Below are 17,517 nucleotides of genomic sequence, written 5' to 3'. Positions count from 1 at the left end.
GGGATCCCTCTCCAGCGGGAGCTGTGAGACTTGGGTCTCGGCCCCTCTTTTGGAAATGAAGTGGCTGCAGTGTCTGTTCCACAGCCTCCCGCAGGGCTGAAAGGACAGAGTCGGGGAGAAGGCTCTGTGGTCTGCACTTCACAGTATGAACTTCAAAAGTGGCTGAGGCCACGACTCACACCTGAATCTTTTTCTTTCCTCTTATAAAGCAGCGAATGCCTCTTTGTTCCAGGTGAGTGACAGGTCAGTAGCTGTGGGACACGGAGGGGGAGTTGTGATGAGGCTGTTATGGGGTTTCATCATACAACCCTGATGCTTATCTTAAATGGAGAGCCCAGGGCTGAGCCTCAGGACTGACCTCCGGTGGCTGATGGAGGCTGGAAAACCCCATCTGTGCTCTGTAGACTCGTGGGAGCCCTAACAACTGGGGCTGAGCGGCTGGGGGACACAGCCCTATGCCCCATGGAGCGACCCACAGTCTCCAGGGCTCTTCCAGGAGCTGCCAGAGAGCGCGTTTTCTCACCTCCTCCAAGGTTGCCATGGTGACCGAAGCAGGCGGGGACACCGCTGGTTTGGCCCTGCACAGATCATCTTTCCCAGCTCATCTGTATTCCTGGTCTTGGTCAAAGCTGGTGTGGGGAGCACCTGAGGTGGGGAAGACATGGTGCAGAGACAGGACCCTGGGTACCAGCTGTGGGTGCATGGTGGGGGCGAACTGCGTTGGGATATCGTGTGTGAGAGTGTTTGTGTGTTTGTGTGCATGCGGATGTGTGTGTGTGGTGGGGTGGGCTTTATTGCATGTGTGCTCTGGACGTGCACAGTGGGGAATGCTGGTGAGGACAGTGGGGTGGTACTTGGGTTCCTCGCCTCCACACGATGTACCTCAGGGACCACAGGCTGCCGCCAGGAGAACCCTCCACTCACCACTTCCAGAAAGCCACCCTTTGGCTGCCTAGATCACTCCTGCCCCACACCACTGTGAGACTCCAGCCACTTCCTCTCAAGACTCCGAGACTGTGCCCCCCACCCTCATGCCTTGCTCGGTCCGCTGACTTCTCCCTGATCTCACACCACCACTCAGATGCCACCTCCACAGACGCCGGCTCTGACCAGCCCACTGGGATGTCCCTGCTTCCTTTTGCTTTGTAGCTCTTCCCACTCACATAACTAGGATATTACATATTGATCACAAGTGTCACCATGGGAATGTAGGCCTGAGCGTAGGGACTTCGTCTTGTTCACTGCTGTGATCCTAGCGCTCAGAACACACTATGTGCCTAGCACATAGTAGGTGCTCAGTAAACTTGATGAACAAGTGAAGGAGTGATAGGATGAATGAAAGAAGGAAGACTTTCTGGACAGTTGCTTTTATCCTTTTGTCCATCACTGGTCCTTGCGGAACACCCTTCTCCTCACTGGGTCTAGAGCTCTGCTTTGAAGCTCATCTGAGGGCTGGTCTCCTCTCCAAAGTCCTCTAGGAAACCCCACCTTCCAAGCCATCCTCTGAATGTTCCCAGCACTGTCACTCACGCTGCACCCATGGCCTGTGTGACCTTGAACGGTGAGAGTGTCCAGGCTCCCTGGCCACCACCTAGCTCCTTGTTGGGAAGAACCTTCCTTTCTCTTTTGTGTTCAGAGTTCTGCAAACAGCGAATGTTCATTAAATGCTGAGGATGGCAGTGCTGTGAACCAGTGAACAAATTCACACCTCCAGATGGTTTCCTGCCCAGTAGAAGACCCCCTGCAAGTTCAAGGTCAGAATGTTTCTAGTGAGTCTGAGTGGGGAGGGCAGGGGTGGTTTAGGAAGCTGGTCTCAACTCGATGTTTTAGCCTTTCTGTGTAGCCTCGTGTTTGAATTTGACAAGTCCCAGAGCCTAGTTCGGACACCATCTCATTCTACTCTACAGTCCTCTATCCCAGCAGACAGGGTGGAAGGAGGCTGGGGGATGCTACATTCCTCACTCCTCACTGCCTGCTCCAGGGGTCCCAGGACAGCTGATGGGGGAGGGGAATGGGTCCCCCATTTTGGTCAGGCCCAGCCTGGGCGGGAAAGAGGCGTCCCTGACCTGGGAGTCAGCTCCATGGACCCCATCCTCACCCCCACCAACTCAAGTGACTGTGGTGACTCACTTCCCCTTAGGGTTTCACTTCTCCCCTCTGAAAGGCACGGTTTGGGGGCAATGGCCTTGACCCTTATTCCTTGCCAATAAGCACAGAGTCTAGACCACAGCACCCCATGGGGTCATCACCTTGTCACGAAGTTGCACAGCGGGTAGGGACAGAGGAACCCACTCATCCGCACTCTCAGGCGTTTCTCCCAGTGAAGTTTGGTTTGCAAGTCCTGTGCTAATGGCTGCACCTCAGGCTATCACTCAGAGCTCCCTTGTCCACACCTGAAATCACTGGAGCCATCACAAACACTGGGAAATCACACTGCAGTTTACAAATGTTTCCCCATACTCACTCGACGACCTGGGGTGGAAAGACCTTCCTGAGAGTATAACAGCAAAGCCACAAACCAGAGATGTTGCAAGACTTGCCTGGGGTCACACAGCTCCGTCCGGGGAGCTGGCTGGGCTTGGGTCCACATCTTCTGGCTCCAAGTGGAGCTTCCAATGTCTAAAATATGGAGAAAGCTTGCTCTGTCTTGCTGGGACGTTGTGAGCAGGCAAGGATCTATAAAAATACTTGTCAGGACTTCTGTGCTTTCAAAGAGCTCGGGCCACACTGAATAATTGATGGGCCTGCTCCCTGCTGCAAAGAGAGGCCACACAGGCCTCCTGCTGAGGCTGGGAATGGAGAGACCTTTCCTATCGTTTTCCCCAGTGAAAGAGGTGGCCGAGGAAACCCCGAAAAAGACTTGTGTGTCCCCGTGGGTGGGGGAGAGGTCCTGGCTCCCGGGAGCCACAGATGTAATTTACTGCCGGGCTGAAAGGAGAGGAGGGGCTGCCGGGCCACCCAGCATCCCCGCCACCATGTCCCTTCCAAGGCTGCGAGGCCCTGGGAAAGGGCTGCTCAACTCTGACAGGCGGTAGAAAGGTGCCTGAGAATCTGAGGGTCCCTCGGGGGGAGCAGGGGGGATTAGCCATGGGAAACACAGAGTCCAAGGCAGAGGTTCTCCTCCGTGAGAACTCTGACGAGGCAGGGATGTGCAGGAGGGGTGAGGCAACCCGTCGTTGCCCGGCCGACCGCTGCATGTGACCGCGGGGCTCTTCTGGCCAAAGGCCATGGCAGTGGGGATTAGGGGGCAGAAAGCAGACACAAAGTGGCCTTTAAAGCAATTTGCAAAGATCAAAGCCGAAGGCTGTTTGAGCAGACACTCTGACTCTAAGAATAGGGAATGTTTCACAGCTGAGGATGCAGGAGCTGTGCATCCTCTACCGTGGGGTGTGTCCACCCCACCCAAGGGTCCCCGAATTGGCATTTGTCTCGGCTCCCAGACAAGTCAGAGGTAGGACTATCTGAGTCCACAGGATAATGGGCTTCAACTTCAAATAAGCGGAAGCAATCAGCTCAGGCTCAAGTGGGAAACTATTGGGATGACTGGTTTTCTGTTTCACTCTGCATCGAAAGTTCCAAAGCCTAATGATTTGACAAGGACTTCCTAAGGAGTTTCACTAGCTTCTGCATAGTCTGTCTGGGCGTACTGACTTCTCAGGGGGGTGAAGGGCCCTCAGAGTTTCCCTGTGTTTGGGCAAGGCCTGTACTAAGGATGTGTGGGAGCTCTGCCTGCAGCTCCCCCAAAGCACAGCCCTGCACCCTCTCTGGGGCCCTGGGCAGAACAGAAAGTAGGATGTGTGACTTTGCTCCCCTTTGGTGTCAGCGTGAGCTGAACACAGCCAGATGCTGAGCTGCCTGAATTCGCACTTCACAAAGGGCAGGAATCAGGAGTTGGAGAAAGAAATGGAGAAAGAGATGGAACAGGTTGGGGATGAGGTAGGGCTGGGTGTTGGTGGATGTGAGTTGATAGCCAAGTCCTGACACTAGTTCTCTGACCTTGGGATCATAATGGAATCAACTGCAAAGCCTTGGAAGGATCTGATGAGTATATGTGAATTCTTAATTATGCCTCTAGTAGGACAGTCCCCTCCCGCCCATGACAGTGCTTGGCTGGACTCTACTTGGCTGCCAAACCACTGACGTTAGCTCACATGTCTGTGTGCCCCAGAATTTGCAGAGTATCACTCTAGTGTCAGTCCAGAACTCTGGGTTGCAGAAGTGCTCTGTTCTCTTCAGCAACTCTGATCAGACTCCGCACGCCTCGAGAACAAAGCTGTCGTCTTATGTTTCCTTGGTGAGATGTCAAGGATTGGTCTTTAAAAACTTCACAGACATGAGATGTTCCGTGTGGTATTGTGGGGCCAGCTGCAACCAGCTACACTCAACAAGGGACATCCCAACCCCAGCTGGAAGCCTAGTGTAGGGTTCCCCACTCGAGAAGGGACTCTGGCAAATGTTTGAGTGTCTTTCTTACTGCTCAGCACCAGACATTTAATAATTAACACAGCAAACATTAGAAATGCATTCTCGTTGGTGAAAACAGAGGTATTCAAGATATGCTGACCAAATGAATTTTGACTCATGAAAGGGCAGGGAGAAAGAATCTGGCAAGACCTCGAGGGAGGTATGATCGGGCCTTCTAGAGAGATAGATGACTGTTGAGTTGACCCAAGCTCACAGAATAGGCCGTCTGACCTCTGCTGGAGCCATTTGCAAATAAACAAGTGTTCAAAAAATGTCTAGCTGGGAGGCAGAATTCAGTCTGAGGCTTATCTTCATTCAGCCTGATACTGAGGTTTGCGCTCACCTCATAGTTTTCAGTGGCTGCCGTCAAACAAGTAAATAAACAACACGGCAGAACCTGAGCGTCTGGGCCAAACCCGTGGGTCAGTAAAGCGATGTCTCCGGGTCGACACACAGGTAAATGCTCACGGGATGGGGGAGACAGCGCGGCTTTAACTTGATGATGGACAAGGATGACGAGTGCCTGAAGTGGCCTGCCCGGTCAAGCATCCCGATCTAGAACCTTCCTGTGTACTCCTCACCATGTACCCCCCGGCTGGCCCTGAATGGCCCAGCTCACACTCAGGCCCGGCTGACTTCCTGGAATGAGGAAAGGCTGCTCAACCTTCAGTGAGCCTGAGCTCTGGCTGCAGTGGAGGTCCCTATCTGGGCCCATTATGTCCCTGGAAACCAGCTCTGAGTTGGGCCTTCTAGGTCCCAGGGGACAAGCCTGATGACAAAGCCTCTGGGAATACATGAGCAGCTCCCACATCTGAATCAGGATACCTGAGGGGCTCTCTGGCCGTCCTGGAGAGATGGCCTTGAAGAAGTGGGGCTCAGTCTTGTGCCTGGGAGGAGATGAACCCCACCCCTCCCCGGGGTGGTGTGAAGGCTGCTGCCCAGGGGCCAGGAGTGAGGCAGCCCATGATGGTGGGGGAGTTCACTGTCCCCCTACCCTCCTGGACGGTGTGCCCACAGGGAGAATAGCTCCTATGCTCCGCATTTCCTTCCTTAAGGAGCTTTTCATGGGCGAGTGTTGTTGGGGGTTGGGGGGGGGGGCATGGCTGTTGGGCGGCATCGGGAGGACGAAAGATTGGTCTGGGGCAGAGCACACTGGTACCTTCTCTTGACAGTTTCTCTGTCTTCCTTTCTCTTGCCTCTCCAGAGAGAAGTATGGAGGGGTAGAGGAGGGGGGCGCAGGGGAGGGGGCAGCGATGGGCTTTCCTGCACCAGGGCAGCTGTCCTAACAATGCAGAAGCTGACATTTGCAGTCTTCCTAACTCACGTTGGCAATTTGACCCCCCTGGGGCAGCTCAGACTCTACAGGCTGATGACAAAGTTCCTTCTAACCACCGTGCCCACCTCCAGATCCTTCCGGGCCCACTGCCCTCTGTCTGGTCCATGCACACGCCCTTGGGCTCTGCTTCAGAATTTGCCTTCCCTCTCTTTCTTCTCGCCCTGGGTCCAAATGCCAGAGTCCATGTGCATGTTAAGAATCATCCTGATTAATCCTAGATTTCCATTTCGTGAGTGAGAACTCCCTTCCCGCTTAGTCAGGAAACTGAGATCAAACTGCTCCAATCGTCATCCATCCTCCACCTTTGCAAACAGCTCTATGTCCCAGGCAAACAAAGAGCGACTGTTGGGGGAGGCATAGCTCCCAGAAGGTTCTGGGAATTCCAGACACTCCGGTGGGGCCAAGGGAGTTTTCCACGAGCAAAATTTACCTAGAGAGTGCCACCTGCATGCGTGAGGAGACTGACAAGCAGTTTCTTCCTCGCTGGGCTGGGGCTCAGTGGATCTCTCTCAGCAATACTTAGGCACTGCCCGAATTTACTTCCCTGCCACAGTCCCTCTTGGGAAGAGGTCAAGCTGGTAGATATGGAGGTGGGACTGTTAATTTAGTGGAATCCCATGCATGTAATTAGGAGGATGAGACAGGAGCAAGAACATGAGAAGTTGGGGGTCTTCGACTGGGCAAAGAGGAAAAGGGGGTGAGGGAGGACCCTTTTCTCTCTTGGCTTCAGAGGAGTGGGATTGAAGCCAGGTGGAATGCAGAGCCTGACTTCTCTCCTGGCTCCACAGGGCCCTTGAGATGGCCAGGGACACTCCCAGGACACAGGAGGAGCCCCGCCATGCAGCCTGCTTTTCATCTGGTTTCTTCCCTCTCCGCTCAGATGTTCAAAGCCTTCCTTTGAGACCACTGTCTTAGGGGTCAGGCATGTGGGGCTGAATCTCTCTGCTCTTTCACCAGTCCCACGAGATGCACCAAGTTACTGAGTCTCTTGGAGACCCGTTGGTAAAAGGGGGGCATAATGTCTCCTTGAAGGGCGATCGTGAGGATAAAATGGCCAGTGTGTGTGCAGGGTTCTCAAGCCATGCCCGACTGGAAATGCACTCAGGGAAGAAGAGCTGTCATCACTGTGCACTCTGAGTACAGTTCCTGGCTGCTTTGCCAAGCCCCTTAAAAACCCGCCAGCAGAAGCTCCCACCCCGAAGATATGGCTAGGCAGAGGCGCCCTGGCCATCTCTGCTCTCCCAGGACTTTGCCCAGCTCAGCATCCCGCCTGGAGGGCGGTAGCACTGTCTCTGGGGATGGGAAAGGAAGCTGCTTTCGAACCACGCCTCCCTCGGGCACTCTAGGGATCTGGCTCATTCCACCTGGGATTCACTGGGAACCGCTGGGATCTGGTAGAAACAATCTGGGAGAGCGCGGCTGTGGGTTTCAGATGGTGGTCTACCAACCTGGAAACAACCCACCTTCCAAATCCTCTCAGGAGAAACAGGGAATGAGAAACAGATACAGGCAATATGGGATTAAAAAAAAAGCAGAACAGTCAACGTGACTTCGTGCACACAGACACCCGCCTCCTGGCCACAGGCCGCCTTCTCTCAGTGAGCGGGAGTCAGCCACAGGGCTACTCATTCTCCCAGGCCCTCCTGGCTGTGCAGTTCCTCCTGACCACACTGATCTCGGCCCTTCAGAGCACTCTCAGCCCCAAGTGCCCTTGGGTCACTTCTGAGTTAGGGACTGCATCCTTGGGACAGCCGCATCACTGAGCCTGAAGTAGACAGAGGGAGCCGGTGGGCTTGGAGGCGATCAGCCGGCCGGGAGTAGACCTGGAGAGGCTGAGTGGGGCGCCTCCCTTTCATATCTCAAACCTCAAATCTTCACCCAGATCTGATCCCTGGAAGAGGCCCGCTGGGATAGGAGAGATGGAGGCCACCCACCGTCCCACTCCCGCTGAGGGCAGCGAGCCCCCAGGAGCGGCTGAGGCAGGACCTCATCTCCTGCGGGCGGGTGCGGGGCGTCCACTCCGGGGTGCCCTGAGGGGGGTGCTCCAGCAGTCCCCCCTGCTCCCCTCTACCGCCGGATCTGGGGACCTGCGGTGCCCCGAGAGCCCCCTCCCCTGGCGGCGCCGCAGGCCACAGACGAACCAGCTCTAGACCGGCCCCCAGACCTGGGATCAGCCCGACACAGCCGCGAACCCACCTTCCCGTGCGCTCCGAGGCCCCTCCCGGGTGTCACCCGGTCCCCGCCTTCTCCTTTCGAAGCGGGCTCCCGGCTCCTCCGCAGCCTCTGGCCCCGGCTTCGGGGCTGAGTCGGCTTCTGCCTCCCTTTCTCTCGTGCTACGGTGAATTCTCAGCACTATTCTTTTTTTAAGGGACTTTTTTTTTTTTTTTTTTTTTGCGTTGCGTCAGGGCGGTTGCCTGGCGACAGCGGAGCTATTCCGCCGCAAGTCCTTTCAGCGGACGTCCCCTCCAGCCTCTCATTCAAGCTCTCCGCCCGGGGCTCCGGGGGCCGGGACGTGCCGGGTCCTAAAGCCCTTCGAGCTGCTCGTTCCCGGCCAGGACCTCAACCCGAGCAGCCGAGAGGAGAAGCAAACCGCACGCGATGGCCCAAACCCTAGACGAAACCAAACCCAAATAGACTTAAAAAAAAAAAAGGAAAGAAAGAAAGAAAAGAAACCAAGGCGGTTTTCCTCCAAGCGTGGCAACGTGGCTTTGCCGCTGTCAGCAGTTTGCCTGCGTGGAGCGGGCGGGAGAACCCCTTTTCCAGCGGTGTCCGCAAACAGGGAGCCTCCACTCCACCCGCCAGCGGCTTGAATTGCAACCACCAGCAGCAAGGCCTGTATTCTGAGTGCGCAGCACGTGCCACACCATCACAGCCCCTCGGGGGGTCAGCTTACAGATGAGGAAACTGAGGCTCGGAGAGGCTAAGTAGACGCAGGTCTTGCAGATCCGTCTCCCAGAGCAGTCCGGGGACCGGGCGGGGGGCGAGGGGCGCAGGGCGCTGCCCTAGAGCGTGTGTTTCCCCACTAACCACAGCTTGCCTCGGGGCACAGAATGCTAGGTGCTGTGCCAGCCACTGGAACCACGGGAGATGAGTGCCCTTGCTCCACCAGAGCCCAGAGCTCCAGGCACCCAAGACACACACGGGACTGCAACCAGGGCTGCCCCACCCAGGCCTCTAGGATCAGTCCCGACCGCAGACAGGGTACTCCCGTCCCCGGTTCTGGCTCTGGTCCTCCAGAACCTGGGGGCAGGGTTCCTCCTCTTCCTGGGATCTCCCGCCCCAGGGCTGATTACTGGAAGTTAGCCTTACTCTCGGGGGCAGCCTGGACATGGTCAGGTTCTTTTCCTAGACTCTTGACTCTTCACTGTGGGGTCCTTCAAAGTTATCTCATCTCGCATGCTCAGGACAGTACTGGAGATGCAGGACGAGCATCTTTATTTCCAGGGTAGATGTACACACTGGGGAGTGGGGCTGCGGAATGGCTTGACCCAAGGTGACTGGCCTTTTCTGTGGGACTCGGCTCCCAAGATGCCCGAGACCCTTGTGCTGCCCTCTGGTGTCCGTGACCCTCGCTGCAATTCCCCATCTGAGCCCTGTTCTGCTTCCTTTCTTCCTCTTTCACTGGGACATCCGCTAAGGATTTTGTCAAAGGAGACACCCCACTAATGGGAGCACCTCTTCATGCAAACAGGCTGACGGTGCTAAACTTGCAAGTGTTCTTGAACCGGGGCTTTCTGGAGAGTCCCTGGCATTGACCCAACCTCTTGACTCTAGCTCTTAAATGTGAAAAGTGAAAGTCGATCAGTTGGGGCTGACTCTTTGTGACCCCATGGACTGTAGCCTGCCATGCTCCTCTGTCCGTGGAGTTCTCCAGGCAAGAACACTGCAGTGGGTAGCCATTCCCTCTTCTACGGGATCTTCCTGATGCAGAGATCGAACCTGAGTCTCCTACATTGCAGGCAGATTCTTTACCATCTGAGCCATCAGGGAAGACTTCATATGGATCCGGTGTTTCCACTCCTTTCCATCCCCTCTGCCACTGCCCTGGTCTGTGTCAGCTCAGCTGACTTACAGAACTCTAGCATAGGATCGCATATAGCCATTCAAATAAAATTCTCAAAAAAAACCCTGATGACACAGGAAAATGCTAATGATCTCACACTAAGCAAATAAGACTGGAACATCAAATGTTGAGGTAAATAAGACAGTATGAAACCTTTAATTCTAATATTTAATATTCAATTATTTTATACAGGTAGAAAAAAGATCTGGAGGAGGTATGCAAACATCAGCTGTGATTTTTTTCTGGGTGGTGGAATAACAGAGAATTTTAAATTTCTTCTACAGACTTCCATTAAATTTCTATAGTGAATTGTTTTTGTAATTTGCAATGTTGAAAAACACTGCTGCAAGGAGAAGAGGGCTCTGAGCTTGGGGTATGAATCTGATGTCTCCTGCTCTGAATGCCTTTTATACGAGGAGCTGTGAGGCTGGGCTGGAGCTCAGAGCAGCAGGGTTCCCTCGGGGCTCTTCCCCTCCAGTGGCCGTTTGGACCATGGGACATTGGGCTGGTCCAGGAAGTGCCTGTCATTCAGAGGTGCTGATGCTGGCAACAGTAATGGCTCCCTGCTGCCCTTATCTCTCAGAAGGGATTGACTCAGGCTGAAGCAGAGAAAGGAGACAAGGACCAGCTTCCCATTCTGTCGGGAGCCCAGGAGGTCAATGAGCATTGATGGGTGGCTTGCTCTGTACCACCCGGTGCCAAGTGTCAGGTGTGGCGCCTGACACTTATTGATGTAGGAATTAATTGACAAAGAGCATGCACCTTAGAACTAGAGTTGGGGGGGGACGGCGGTGACAGAGGCCATCTAAGCCCAGATGAGGAGGATGAGGGAGTTTGCTAGGAGAGGGGATGGGAGGCCTGACAAGACCAGAGAAGGAGCCACATTTGCAAGAGTGTGTGCAGGCCAGAGGGGGCTTGACCACCGCCGAGAGGAAGCGTGCAAGAGCGCATGATGGGCCAAAACGAGGTCTTTGAACATGACCCTGAAGCAGGGGATTAAGAAGGTCACTTGTCACAGCTTTTGTGTCTTAGAAAACCTGGCTTGATGAGGGGACAAGACAGGAGGCAAAGAGACCAATAAAGAGATTGTTTGCACCTTTCCAGGGGCTAGACATGTTGGGAGTTTGGGCTCCCAGCAGGGAGAGGCTCATAGCATCCCAGGTGATGCTGGGCCATGGGGAGACCAGTGCTGGGGGAGAGGCCCAGCAGGGATCTGGAGGCGGGCAGGCTCAGGTTCAAGTCCTGGCTCTTCTGTGGCTGGTGTGTGCCTGTGTAGAGTCACTCAGGTTTACTGATTACAGCTACTTCATCTGTAAAATGGAAATAATTTTAATAATACTAGCCTATAGATGGGCAAGAGGGCCTGCCTTGGCTATATGCTTTAGATAGCCCTCATCTGGTCCTCCTCCAGGAAAGAGGGCCATGAGGCCAGAGGACACACCCATCCAACTCCATTCCTCCCCTCTCCTGTGCTCTAAGTAGCCAGGATCTGGGAATTTCCTCCCCAGACGGCCTGCCTTCGGGCTTGTGCAGGCCTCTTTCTTGGACTGGGGTGGACTCTCAGGATTGGGTTTTCCCTGCTTCAGCACAAGGGCCCTCAGGTCAAAAATGAAAGAAAGAAGGCCATGGGTGGGGCTGAAACCTCACCTCTCTGCCCCCGTGTTCTAGGTGTCCAAAGATGTGCAATTAAAACCTGCCTTTGAGGTTGTTATAAAGATATGTTTGTCCAGGCAAGGGGAAAGAACAAACATTATCTAATGATTTGTTAGCTTGGTTTACAACTCTCAAATATTTGGATACATGGCATGTGGGCCTCCATTTATGCCTTGGCTTTAGACCTCTCAAACACTGAGGGTGGGCCTGATGGTTTGTTTAAGAAGCCCAGGACATTACACATATCTGTGAACACTCGTCACCCAGTCACTCTCCTCTCCACCATGGCATCTCCTGCAGAGTTTGCACTTTGATCTGAAGAACACTTGTAAGAATCACCATCTGAAAGATGATGCAGTGTATTTCCAGGTCAGGAGGAGAAGGGGGCAGCAGAGGATGAGATGGTTGGATGGCATCACCAACTCAATGGACATGAGTTTGAGCAAATTCCAGGAGATGGTGAAGGACAAGGAAGCCTGACATGCTGCAGTCCATGGGGTTGCAAAGAATCGGATGCTACTGAGCAACTGAACAACAACAACCAGCACAACCTCAGCTGCAATGAGGTCTCCCTGGGCACTTTCAGCTCTGGAAGGAAAGCAGAGATGATGACACTTAATGACGGGCATGAAGCAGCCTGCTGCCAGGAGACAGCCTTCTAGATTCTTCATCTGGAATATCATCTCACTTCCTCTGAACTCTGGAAAGCGCCCTGGATAGGAATTAGGAGATCCGGGCTCCAGTCCTGTCTCTGTAACTAATTAGCCTTTTGTCAAATTCTTGGAATGAAGGGTTCAAGCTCCGGCACGTTTGGACCCAAGATTCCACCGTCTTCCCCACCGACAGAGTAGAATCTATCATGCTAGGCAGAAGACAGGACCAGAAACTGCCAAGTGCGAGGGTCTGATGGAATCTGCCAGTCTGGATGAGCAGGAGGTCAAGGCCAACTAGATGGGTGAAAAAGAATCCTGTGGGTTTGCTGTGAGGCTGGGTGAGACACAGTCAAGGCTGCATTCCCTATGTCCTGGGGAGAGCCTAATTGTACTCTGCCCTGCTTCAATCTGGGGTGGAGGTAGGGTGAGGTGCTCCTGGCCTGAAGACAGGATGAGAATGTCTAGGGCCTGCAGTAGAACTCTGCACCTTATGGAAGCTTCACCCGATTCTCAATCGCTTCATAAACTCAACAGTACTCCTAGTGGCTTTATTCTTTATTCTTTTCATTTCCACCAGCCAGTCCCTGATGGTACAGAGGCTAAGGATGGGTATCTGGAGGAGAAGTCATCATGCATGGGGATAAAGTTGAACTTGATCTTTCTTTCTTTTTTAATATAGTTCCCCATGCTATACAATAAATCCTTGTTGCTTATGTATTTTACTTTGTTTATTTAAATTTCTTTTTGGCCGTGCCATGTGGCATGTGGGTCTTTGTTCCCCAACCAGGGAACAAACCTACGTCCACTCCTGCATTGGATGCATGGAGTCTTAACCATTGGACTGCCAAGGAAGTCCTGAGCTTGATCTTTCTATCACTAAGAAAACTGAGATCATAAGCATGGGCTTTAGAGGCAGAAACAGGCCAAGTCAAAAAAGATAATGCTGTACTTATTACCCATTACTGGGCAGGGTTTCTGGGGGAAAAAGTTCTCTGGGTCTTCATATTTGTCCCCTTTCCAAGAATTATATACCTCAAGGACAGACCTCTCTAACTTCCCTATACTAAACTGCTCAACTAAAATCAACACGAACTGATTATCCCCATGGAAGTTGAAGCAAATAGGATGCACGCTTTCCCTGCCACCCAATCCTGACCAGCAAGGTGGGGATGAAGTGTACGGAATACCCAGTTCTGGTTTGGGGGACCTTGGGTCTGGTTCTGGCTTTGCCACTTGTTATTGGGCTGCTTTGGGCAAATAACTAACCCTTTTGAGCTTCCATTTCCCCTTCTATACATCAGGAGTCACAATACCTATCACCATGGGTTGTTGTGAGGATTAGAATGAATGTGAATGCTTGCCTATAAAATGCCTTATGTGACGTTTGGCACAGAGTAGGCACCCAATAAAGGATTTTTTTTTAACCATGTCTGTGCACCAACTGATCTTCAATTGTGCCCCATCTGACAAGGGTCATGCCTGTTGCTCATTCTAGTCTAACCCACAGCACAAGCAAATATTAAACAATCAAGCTGACAGGGTTCCCGAATGTCTTAGCTGCCTTATTTGCCTTCCTTGAACATGAGATAGCCCTGTTAGGAACCTGACACTAGGAAAACAGGATGGAACACAGAGCAGACCACATCCCCTGTGGTTCAGCCGCAATCCTCAGGCCAGAGTCAGGGTACTTCCTGGCAGGGATGCAGCCGGGACTTGGCATGTGTGGCTGCGACTGTCCTGACTACCGTCTGATGATTCGGACTGTTTCTGTTCCACAGAGAGAACTAGAAGTGGACAGAGAAAGGAAAATAGAGGCAGGCACCCAGAGATGGGCTTACTGATGCTCTCAGGGATGAGGGAGACCAAGGAAAGGGTGACAGTCAGTAAACACACAGAGCAATCACTTCTGCAGGCCGCCCTCCCGCAGGCCGCCCTCCCACAGGCTGCCCTGCAGAAAGTGAATCGCCTTCAGGTTAACAGTTCTTGATCAGATCAAAATGTTTAGTGAACAGAATCAGCCCTCCTTGAAAATGGTTGGTTGCAATGATGCCAATAGGCTTGTGAGAAGGAGGAGGAAGAAATTGAGGGTGGGGAGGGAGGGAGAGGGAGAGGAGAAATAAGGAGGAGAAGGAAGAGGAGGAGAAGGGGGTAGAAGGGAGGAGGAGAAGCGGAAGAAAGGTGGAAAAGAGAAAGAAAATACTCAGAATAGTGCTGTGGCTTGAAACTTGTATGTTGAAGTCCTAATTCCCACTGTGATGGCATTAGGAGATGGGGTTGGGGGAGGTGATGAGCTCATGAGGGTGGAGCCCTCACTAGTGGGAATAGTGCCCTTATAAAGAGACCCTACAGAGCTTCCCTCACTCCTTCTGCCCCACGAGGACACAGCAAGAAGACACTGGCTACGAACCAGGAAGTGGGCCCTCGCCAAACATCAAATCTGCTTTGATCTTGGACTGCCAGCCTCCAGAACTGTGAGAAATAAAGTTCTGTTGTTTATAAACCACCCAATCTGTGGTATTTTCTTAGAGCAGTTTGAATGGATTGAGATGGTGGGAAACATTCTTCCTCAGTGACCTAGTGTGAGTGTCCGGGACTCTGCCTGGATGAGCTAACAGCCTGGCTCTGCCGCCTGGCCCCAGGAAGGCGGCCCTTGGTCCGTGCAGGCCAGGTGGTCTAGCTGTCCCAGGAAGGGTCGGTCAGCCTGGGGCTGGGGGTTCTGCACCCCATCCCCTGCTGTGGGGCACCCCGACCTCAGGCAGACTCACCATACCCTACCATCTCTCACCATGCCATCTCTCTGTAGGATCCACTCTGTTCTCTTTGGACCTGACCTCAGTTTTCCAAGCCAGTTTCCCCTGTGGGCATTTCTGCATCCTTGCGAGTTAGGACTCATACATGGAAAAGCGTGGATTATGTTTGAAGTTTTACAAGGGGGAACATTAACCTGTTGGCAGTTGGGAGAGAGGAGTACCTCAGAGGAAGTTTAAAATCCTCCCACTGCCCTGCCTTCCACCCATGCCCGCAAAAGTGGCCTTTCTTACCCTGAAGTTCAGCTATGCAAGCAGTGCAGCCCTGTGGGACTCAGAATCTAAGAGAGATCAGACAGAGCCCAAAAGAAATCAGGCAGAGGCCAAGTTCAAAAAACAGCTAATGATCCATAGAGAACATAGAGAAATAGAGAAATGTACGGGCACCAAGGACAAAGAGGAGGAGGGGGATGAGCTGGGAGATTGGGATTGACTTATACACACTACTCGGTAAAGACAGATGATCAACGAGAGCCTACTGTTTAGCACAGGGAACTCTACCCAGTGCTCTGAGATGACCTAGATAGGAAGGAAGTCCGAAAAAGGGGATATATGTATATGTCTGACTTCTCTGGTGGCTCAATGGTAAAGAATTTGACTGCAATGCAGGAGATGCAGGAGATGCAGGTTTGATCCCTGGGTCATGAAGATCCCCTGGAGGAAGAAATGGCAACCCACTCCATTATTCTTGCCTGGAAAAATCCCATGGACAAAGGAGTCTGGCAGGCTACAGTCCATGGGGTCACAGAGACTCAGATACAACTGAGCGACTAAACACTTGATATGTGCTGCAGAAACTAACACAATATTGTAAAGCAACAATACTCAAATAAAATTAATGTTAGAAATTAATCTTAAAAATGAATTAATTTCACAAAGTTAATGACCTAAACTTTTAAAACATCTTAGTCTTTTCTGCATTATGTCTTTACAAAAGACTTCTTGCGTTCAGAAGAACCATCAGCTTTCCACTCACATACAAACATGCCCATTGAAATACATCTAGGACCTGCAAAAACACTAGGCTCTGGGCTGCAGATAATTACACTTGTATCATCTACTTAAGCGATGAAAGGGAGCAGAGAAAACGTTTAATAAATCTGGTCAGATGTACCTGTTTGCAGGTCCACTTATGTGTATTGATTCTATTTCTCCTTTCCCCAATAATCACCCCTCTAACTCAGATCGGTGCCCCTCATCTATGCTTCCCTATCACCCAAGACAAAATGTTGCTCTAACACTTCACCCTGAGGTCACCAATCTCTTGTCTGTCTCTCCTAATCCTAGTAGAGTCCAAGCCTGTTAGGTCAGAGATGGTGTTTTATCTTACACTGGACCTGGTGCCAGTACAGGGCTGGGACATAGAGGGTGCACAATCAGTGATGCGGGGGTAAGTGAAAAAACCAATGAATGAACACATGTTCTCATAAACCCTGGTGCCTAGTCTCCTCTGCCAAAGAAGGCATGGAAGGAAATGAACTAAGCCAGGGTGCCGGAGTGTCCAGGGCCACAGGTGACAGGGTGGGTGATTTGAGACCTGGGTCGTCTGTCCTAGGCATGAGTGGATATGGCTCCTTTAGTTCATCTCCACCATGGTCTGGCCACCACTGGCCTGCCTGACATTGACTTACAGAAAAATGACAGGGGATCTCTGTCTCCATTGTTATTTTTTTTTAATTAATTTTTATTTGAGTACAGTCCGTAGGGTCACAAAGAGTCAGATACAATGGAAGCAACTTAGCGCGCACATGGTTGTTCTGCAAAGTTCTGCAGTACAGCAAAGTGAATCAGCTAAACATGTACATACATCCCCTCGTTTTCGGATTTCCTTCCCCTTTAGGTCACCACAGAGCGCTGAGTAGAGTCTCCTGAACTATATGGTAGATTCTTATTAGTTATATATTTTATACACGGTCTTAATAGTGTATACATGTCAACCCCAATCTCTCAATTCATTCCCCACTCCCTGTTATTAATTTGCCTCTGTGATCAATCCTCTTTTCTCAGAAGCTGAAGAAAGGTAGTAGTTTATACTATCTCCTTCCTCAGGAAATCAGCAGAGGGTCAGCTTTGTTCTGGCTTTTCTGCAGGTAGAGTGGTGGATGTGAGGGTGGGCACTCCCATCAACGCCCTGCAGCTTGCATGGGAACCTGGCTGCTAGTCGGGACTTGTCAGCCCCCTCCAGCCATGAGTGTGGGAGCACTGGACTTTAAAATGTTTTCCTTGCAGTAGTTATGACTTGGGAAAATTCCACAACTTACCCCACCTTCCCCCCAGGCCCAGGCAACTGAGGTGTTTGTATCTGGGTATCTGGAATGTGTGTGAGCCCGTGGGGGGAGGGGGACAGAACCAGGAAGGTGGGCCCTGGGACACTTCTGGGCCTGAGGCAGGAGACAGATGGGCCCCAGACTGAAAGCAGGATGATGGAGGAGGCTGAGCCCTGCCCAGATAAGAGATAAAAGATCACATATTCCCAACTCTCAAAGTCAAGGAGACCTCCTCAACTACACGTTAGCAGAAAGGCTCCTGGAGGTTAAAAAG

The 17,517-nt window shown here is 52.2% G+C and overlaps 1 protein-coding gene across 2 annotated transcripts in view; it reads right to left on the bottom strand.

The window, feature by feature from the left end:
- The window catches only part of FAM167A (family with sequence similarity 167 member A), a 30,203-nt gene extending 21,854 nt beyond the window's left edge, over window positions 1-8,349 (bottom strand). Inside the window, exons 1-2 of one of the 2 annotated variants that reach the window (XM_065907939.1) lie at window positions 7,997-8,349; window positions 524-645 (exon numbers count right to left, since the gene is read on the bottom strand). The gene's annotated coding sequence lies outside the window, so the exon portion shown is untranslated. The remainder of the gene's footprint in view (window positions 1-523; window positions 646-7,996) is intronic. The other variant, XM_065907938.1, reaches the window with a different exon arrangement.
- Between the last annotated feature and the right edge of the window lie 9,168 nt (window positions 8,350-17,517).

Source organism: Muntiacus reevesi, chromosome 17 (assembly GCF_963930625.1).
Source record: "Muntiacus reevesi chromosome 17, mMunRee1.1, whole genome shotgun sequence".
In the NCBI taxonomy this organism is placed as follows: Eukaryota; Metazoa; Chordata; class Mammalia; order Artiodactyla; family Cervidae; genus Muntiacus; species Muntiacus reevesi.
Note: the sequence above shows the minus strand (reverse complement) of the source record. Positions and strands in the feature narration are given on the sequence as shown.